We start from the raw sequence: 8,790 nt of genomic DNA, 5'->3' as shown, positions 1-8,790 counted from the left end.
AACCCCCTCCAGCCCCTACAACCCTCCCTATCTCTGTAACCTCCTCCAGCCCCCTACAACCCTCCCTATCTCTGTAACCTCCTCCAGCCCCTACAACCCTCCCTTTCTCTGTAACCTCCCCCAGCCCCCTACAACCCTCCCTATCTCTGTAACATCCTCCAGCCCCCTACAACCCTCCCTATCTCTGTAACCTCCTCCAGCCCCTACAACCCTCCCTATCTCTGTAACCTCCTCCAGCCCCTACAACCCTCCCTATCTCTGTAACCTCCTCCAGCCCCTACAACCCTCCCTATCTCAGTAACCTCCTACAACCCTCCCTATCTCTGTAACCTCCTCCAGCCCCTCCAACCCTCTGAGATCTCTGCGCTCCTCCAATTCCGGCCTCTTGCGCTTCCCCTTGATTTCCATCGCTCCACCATTGGCGGCCGTGCCTTCAGCCGCCTGGTGCACCGAGCTCTGGAGTTCCCTCCCTAAACCTCTCCGCCTCTCTCTCTCCTTCAAGACGCTCCTTAAAACCGACCTCTTCGACCAAGCTTTTGATCGCCTGTCCTAATATCTCCTTATGTGGCTCGGTGTCAAATTCTGTGTGATAATCGCTCCTGTGAAGCACCTTGGGACGTTTTACTGTGTTAAAGGCGCTATATAAATGTGAGTTGGTGTTGAAGTGAATGGCGACTGTGAACGGACGAGAAATTCTAAGGTGTTGCCACTCCCTAACAGCACTGTGGGAGCACCTTCGCTGCACGGACTGCAGCGGTTCAAGAAGGCGGCTCACCATCACCTTCTCAAGGGCAATTAGGGATGGGCAATAAATGCTGGCCTCGCCAGCGACGCCCACATCCCGCGAACGAATAAAAAACAAATCCGCTCGGAGACAGATGGCCACCTGAGAAGTTGTAAATTGCTATTTAACTGCAAATTCTTACTTCCTCATTGAAACTGTGGGATGTGGTGGGGCAGTCCTAATACGGATGCTCACACTCTTCCCCTGTGCAATACTGAGTGATTTACCAATACATTTATGGCAAGCTGACCTGAAGCCAATGATACGAAGGGCAGAGTGAACCAACAGCATGATTTGGACAGGTTGGGTGATTGGGCAGAAGTGTGGCAGATGCAATATAACGTGGATAAATGTGAGGTTATCCATTTTGGTGGCAAAAACAGGAAGGCAGATTATTATCTGAATGGCAATAGATTGGGAGAAGGGGAAGTGCAACGAGACCTGGGTGTCCTTGTGCACCAGTCGCTGAAGGTAAGCATGCAGGTGCAGCAGGCGGTTAAGAAGGCAAATGGTATGTTGGCCTTCATAGCGAGAGGGTTTGAGTACAGGAACAAGGATGTCTTGCTACAGTTGTACAGGGCCTTGGTGAGACCGCACCTTGAGTATTGTGTGCAGCTTTGGTCGCTTTATCTGAGGAAGGATATTCTTGCCATGGAAGGAGTTCAGCGAAGATTCACCAGGCTGATACCTGGGATGGCAGGAATGATGTATGAGGAGAGATTGGGACGATTGGGCTTGTACTCGCTGGAGTTTAGAAGAATGAGAGGGGATCTCATTGAAACTTATAAAATTCTGGCAGGACTGGACAGACTAGATGCAGGGAGGATGTTCCTGATGGTCGGGGAATCCAGAACCAGGGGTCACAGTCTAAGGATAAGGGGTAGGCCTTTTAGGACAGAAATGAGGAGGAATTTCTTCACCCAGAGAGTGGTGAACCTGTGGAATTCTCTACCACAGAAGGCAGTAGAGGCCAATTCATTAAATATATTCAAGAAGGAGTTGGATATATTTCTTAAGGCTAAAGGGACCAAGGGGTATGGCGAGAAAGCAAGGACCGGGTACTGAATTTGGATGATCAGCCATGAGCGCATTGAATGGCGGAGCAGGCTCGAGGGGCCGAATAGCCTACTCCTGCTCCTATCTTCTATGTTTCTATGTAACAGCCCTGACAGCTTCTGCTCCTGGCCGTTCCATGTTGTACAGCAAGAACGTACGAACATAAGAAATAGGATCAGGAGTTGGCCATTCGGTCCTTCGAGCCTGCTCTGCCATTTAATGAGATCATGGCTGATCTTCTACCTCTTCTCCACTTTCCCGCCCGATCTCCATATCCCTTGATTCCCTTAATATCCAAAAATCTATCGATCTCTGATTTGAATATACTCAATGACTGAGCCCTCTGGGGTAGAGAATTCCAAAGATTCACCACCCTCTGAGTGAGCAAATTTCTCCTCATCTCAGTCCGACATTAACGATTTAGACTTTGGAATCAAAAACACAATTTCTATTATAAGAATCTTATCTCATTGAAATGTACAAGATTCTGAGGGGGATTGACAGGGTAGATGCTGAGAGGATGTTTACCCCTGGATGAAGAGTCTAGAACCAGGGGTCACAGTCTCAGGATAAGGGCTCGGCCATTTAGGACTGAGATGAGGAGGAATTTCTTCACTCAGAGGGTGGTGAATCATTGGAATTCTCTGCCCCAGAGGGCTGTGGATGCTCAGTCATTGAGTATATTCAAGGCCGAGAACGATAGATTTTTAGACTCCAGGGAATCAAAGGATATGGGAATAGTGCGGGAAGGTGGAGTTGAGGTGGAGGATCAGCCATGATCTTATTGAAAGACGGAGCAGGCTGGAGGGGCCGTGTGGCCGACTCCTGCTCCTAGCTCTTATGCTCACCTCCAGCCCTACTGAACTCTGACACCAATATTTCCCTTAAACCCACATTGCTCCCAAGCCAAGAAACCATCTTGCACCATTGTGCCTCACCCCAAGCGACGTGTACTCAAAAGAAACAGTGGCTTCGTAAAAAGAAAAATATATGTTGGCGATGGGAAATGCAAATATAAAAGATCTATTTTGTTCATTGGATCTCAGTAACTTCCAGATGTTGGGTTTCCTTACCAGTCATGATCGCCCAGGATCCGCCCAGCATTCTATAAACAGAGTGATGGTCATCGACTCCCCAAACTCCAGCGGGGCCCACGGTCACATGCGCAAGATGCCCAGGAACGACCTGCCAGGTGTCTCCGTGTCTGGTGTAAATCATTCCGTTGGGGAAACACTGTGCGTATGTAGATAAACCTGTATAATCCCCTTTTAACTGCTGTATTCCCCTCCCCCCGCAAGACAGTTGCAAGCTGAGAGGAATAAGGCACGTTCAGACTTGCCTGCTGCTGAGAGAAGGAAAACCAATCAGGTTCCAGCAGGTGACCAATCTGTGAGTCATCACAGGTTCGCGGGCTTCACGAATTCAGTACTGTATTGTGAGAGTTGGAGTAAAGACCTATTTCTTGTAGCTCGCTGTGTTGCCTATTTCTTTACGCGGGAGACCGTAGTCTCCCACATTGGTGACCCTGAATGTCGGCGGCCGAAGCCCCCGACTCACGCAGCCCTACAGAGGCCAGCAACGACCCGATGGCAACCAGCAGCAGCCTGATGTCGGCCGGCGCCGCGTCCTTGAAGCTCCCCACCTTCTGGGAACACCAAGCACTAGCTTGGTTCGCGCACTCGGAGGCTCAATTCACCCTTCGCAGGGTTCAAGACGATGAAGAAAGGTACCTCCACGTAGTCTCAGCACTAGCAAGCTCTACCGCCGCCGAAGTTCTCGACCTGCTGGGGAACCCACCACAGACCGGCAAGTACTCAACCATTAAGGGCCGCTTGCTGCAGGCTTACGGCCTGTCCAGGGAGGAGAGGGCCCGCAGGCTTCTCTCACTATCAGGCCTCGGCGATTCTACCCCGACCCAGTTGATGAGCCGGATGCTTGCGCTCCTAGGCTCAACCGCAGTGCTTCTTGTTTAGGGCCCTTTTCCTCAGCCTGCTTCCTCAGCAGGTACAGACTGCCCTCGCGGGGTCCCCGATCACGGACTGCGTACAACTGGCAGCCGCCGCGGACAAAGTCTTCGCCGTTGCCCAACTCAGCTGTGCAGCCGCAAGGCTCCCCGACACCACCGAGCGCACGCCGCCACGCCAGGCCGCAGAACTATGCTACTACCACGCGCGTTTCGGCCACAAGGCCCAACGCTGCAGAGCACCCTGCTCTTTTGATCAAACCAAGATGGCTGCCCGGCCCAACACACCAGCCCCGCGCCGCCGCCTAGGCCCGCTCGACCGCACCCCCGCCGCCACGATGGCCATCGGCACCGCAGGTAAACTGCTGTACATAACCGACTCTCTTTCAGGGCGCAGATTCCTTTGCGACACCGGAGCTCAATGCAGCATAATTCCTGCCTCCCAGCTCGACATCCAGGCAGGCCGCAGCAGCCCACCCCTCGTGGCGGCAAATGGCGCAGCCATCGCAACTTTCGGAAAGTGACGGGCTGAGGTTTGTTTCAACAGCCAGCGATTTACGTGGGATTTCGTGACGGCCTCGGTGGCACATCCCTTGCTGGGCACCGATTTTCTTTGCGCCCACGGACTCCTGGTCGACGTCCGCGACAGGCGCCTGATCGACGCAGCAACTTTCGCTTCACTGGCCTGCTAGCAGAGCAACAGCCCGGCCCTCGTTGGGTCCTGCTCCACCCCGGCGCATGACGACTACGCCCACCTCCTCGCAGATTTCCCGAGGCTCACACAACCGACCTTCTCAGCCGCGGCAGCCAAGCATGGGGTCGATCACCACATCGCCACTACGGGACCACCAGTGTTCACTCGAGCCAGATGCCTGGACCCAGCCAAGATGGCGGTGGCCAAGGAAGAATTCGCCACGATGGAAAAACTGGGCATCATCCGCCACTCGAACAGCCCCTGGTCCCCCCCCTCCCCATTGTGCCCAAGCCGGGCAGTGGCTGGCGCCCCTGCGGCGACTACAGATGGCTCAACGACGCCACCACGCCTGATAGATACCCCATTCCGCACATCCAAGACTTCTCGGCACACCTAGCAGGAAAGTCCGTCTTTTCCAAGGTCGACCTGATTCGCGGCTACCATCAGGTCCCCGTCCACCACGCAGACGTCCAGAAGACGGCGGTCATCACCCCCTTCGGACTGTTCGAGTTCCTGCGTATGCCCTTCGGGCTTAAGAACGCCGCACAGGCCTTCCAACGGCTCATGGACTCCGTTCTACGGGACCTGAGCTTCCTGTTCGTCTATCTGGACGATATCCTTGTGGCCAGCACCAGCAAGGCCGAGCACATCGCGCATTTGCGCTCCCTTTTCCAGCGCCTCAGCCAACACGGGCTAATCGTCAACCTGGCCAAATGCCAGTTCGGAGCAGCCCAAATTGACTTTCTCGGCCACAGAATCTCGCCAAGGCGAGCCATTCCCCTACCTTCCAAGGTGCAGGCGGTGGTGGAATTTCCCCAGCCCACCTCGGTCAAGGTGCTGCAGGAATTTTTGGGGATGGTCAATTTCTATCACCAGTTTGTGCCCAAGGCCGCCGCACTCATGTGCCCCCTCTACGAAGCCACCAGGGGCAAAACGGGCAAAGAGCAACTCACCTGGTCCAGCGAGATGGCGACAGCCTTCCACCAGACCAAAAGCGCCTTGGCCAACGCCACACTACTGGCCCACCCCATCCCGGGCGCCAAGACTGCCCTCACCATGGACGCCTCGGATTACGCTGTCGGCGCCGTCCAGCAACAGTGGGTCGAAGGCGCGTGGCAGCCACTGGCATTTTTCAGCCGACAGCTGCGCAAGAACGAGCAGGCCTACAGCACGTTCGACAGAGAGCTCCTGGCCCTGTTCCTGGCAATCCGGCACTTCCGTTTCCTCCTGGAAGGCCGGCCGTTAACTGCATTCGTGGACCACAAGCCGCTCACTTTCGCCATGGCCAAAGTAACCGAACCCTGGTCTGCGCGCCAACAGCACCAACTCAACTTCATCTCGGAGTTCACCATGGACATCTGCCACGTCGCCGGCAAGGACAATTTGGTGGCTGACTGCCTCTCAAGACCCTCGCTCCACGCAGTGCACCTGGGCGTCGACTACGTCAGCATGGCGAGAGACCAGGCCGCCGACGCGGAGATCCAGGCCCTCAGGACGTCAACTACCAGCCTCACCCTGGCCGACATCCACTTCCACGCAGCCGGCACAACCCTCCTGTGCGACATCTCAGTCCCCTCGCCGAGGCCGGTCATCCCATCCGCCTGGCGCAAGTGAGTTTTCGACATCATCCACGGCCTCTCACATCCAGGGATGCGTGCGTCTCAGAAACTTATGTCCGCCAAGTTCATCTGGCCTGGACTCCACAAGGATGTGAGAGACTGGACCAACACATGCGTGGCGTGTCAGTGCGCTAAGGCCCAGCAGCACACCAAGGCGCCATTGGAGTGTTTTGAGGTGCCCGAGAGGCGTTTCGACCACGTCCACGTCGATCTGGTAGGCCCCTTGCCGCCATCGCACGGTTTTACACACCTGCTCACGATCGTCGACCGCACCACCAGATGGCCCGAGGTGGGTCCCCTCGCCTCCACCACCACGACCGACGTCGCACGAGCATTCGTCTCGACATGGGTGGCCCGGTTCGGCGTGCCGACCGACATATCCTCGGACAGAGGCCCCCAGTTCACCTCCCACTTGTGGAATGCCATCACCGCCGGCCTCGGCACCAAGTTGCACAGGAAAACAGCCTACCACCCGCAGGCCAACGGGCTTTGCGAGCGCTTTCATTGTTCTTTGAAAGCCTCCCTCCGCACCAGCCTGGCCGACACCAGCTGGATCAACAAACTACCCTGGGTTCTCCTGGGATTGCGCACCGCGCCCAAAGAGGACCTCTGCTCCTCCGCGGCCGAGATGGTCTACGGCCAAACGCTCAGAGTACCAGGCGACTTCCTCCCCCTAACAACGGAGCCGTGGTCGGCTGCCAGACAGCTTTCCCTGCACCAGGACGCGGCCCAGCAATTCCGTCCAGTGCCCACTTCGCAACACGGCCCGCAGCCGTCCTACGTGCCTTGAGACTTACGACATGCGGAGTTCGTCTTCGTGCACCGGGACGCGCACAGAGGCCCGCTGCAGGCACCATACACCGGCCCCTTCCCAGTATTGGAGACGGGGGACAAATCTTTTCTTATCGACGTCGGCGGGAAGCCTGACCTTATTTCAGTAGACCGCCTCAAACCGGCGCACCTGGACCTCAGCTTCCCGTTTCGGCCGGCTCTTCCCCCACGGCGGGGCAGACCTCCTGCGTTGGCGGCGGCCCCAGAAGAGGACCAAGACACGCCAGAACCTTACTTCCCGGCCGCCGCCCCACCTTCGCCGGCAGCCTGTCCAGCCAGCCCACCGGCAGACCAGCCGCCAGACCAGCCGACGAATCAACCGGCCGACCTCCCAGACAGCCCTCCTCACACGCCAGATGGCTACTACAGCCGCTACGGTCGCTTGGTTAAACCTCCGCAGAGACTGACTTTTACAGTTAACGAGGATTCTCGGGGGGCGTATGTGGCATTGCCACATTGGGGAAACACTGTGTGTATGTAGATAAACCTGTATAATCCCCTTTTAACTGCTGTATTCCCCTCCCCCCGCAAGACAGTTGCAAGCTGAGAGGAATAAGGCACGTTCAGACTTGCCTGCTGCTGAGAGAAGGAAAACCAATCAGGTTCCAGCAGGTGACCAATCCGTGAGTCATCACAGGTTCGCGGGCTTCAAGAATTCAGTACTGTATTGTGAGAGTTGGAGTAAAGACCTATTCCTTGTAGCTCGCTGTGTTGCCTATTTCTTTACGCGGGAGACCGTAGTCTCCCACACCATCATCATTCACTCCGAAGACTTGCCCATTCCCGGCATCGATTTGCTTCAGTTTTCCCTCTATCAGACGGCAGATCAGGGCTGGAAGAGAAAGAGACGTCATACCTGAGCAATTTAGGATCACAAATCATCCGCAAAGTATTTAAGGCACGGAAACAGGCCATTTGGCCCAACTGGTCCGTGCCGGTGTTTCTGCTCCACCCGAGATTCCTCCCACCCCCCTTCATCTCACCCCATCAACACCAGCCTCCTCCCACCCCTCTTCATCTCACCCCATCAACACCAGCCTCCTCCCACCCCCCTTCATCTCAACCCACCAACACCAGCCTCCTCCCACCCCTCTTCATCTCACCCCATCAACACCAGCCTCCTCCCACCCCTCTTCATCTCCCCCCATCAACACCAGCCTCCTCCCACCACTCTTCATCTCACCCCATCAACACAGCCTCCTCCCACCCCCCTTCATCTCACCCCATCACCACCAGCCTCCTCCCACCCCTCTTCATCTCACCCCATCAACACCAGCCTCCTCCCACCCCTCTTCATCTCACCCCATCACCACCAGCCTCCTCCCACCCCTCTTCATCTCACCCCATCAACACCAGCCTCCTCCCACCCCTCTTCATCTCACCCCATCAACACCAGCCTCCTCCCACCCCTCTTCATCTCACCCCATCAACACCAGCCTCCTCCCACCCCTCTTCATCTCCCCCCATCAACACCAGCCTCCTCCCACCCCTCTTCATCTCAGCCCATCAACACCAGCCCCCTCCCACCCCCCTTCATCTCACCCCATCAACACCAGCCTCCTCCCACCCCTCATCTCACCATCAATACCAGCCTCCTCCCACCCCTCTTCACCTCACCCCATCAACACCAGCCTCCTCCCACCCCTCTTCATCGCACCCCGTCAACCCCAGCCTCCTCCCACCCCTCTTCATCTCACCCCATCAACACCAGCCTCCTCTCACCCCTCTTCATCTCACCCCATCACCACCAGCCTCCTCCCACCTCTCTTCATCTCACCCCATCCACACCAGCCTCCTTCCACCTCTCTTCATCTCACCCCATCAACACCAGCCTCCTCCCACC

This window comes from Somniosus microcephalus, chromosome 12 (genome assembly GCF_052327205.1).
Source record: "Somniosus microcephalus isolate GS21.2 chromosome 12, FLI_Smic_1.0, whole genome shotgun sequence".
Classification (NCBI taxonomy): Eukaryota; Metazoa; Chordata; class Chondrichthyes; order Squaliformes; family Somniosidae; genus Somniosus; species Somniosus microcephalus.
Note: the sequence above shows the minus strand (reverse complement) of the source record.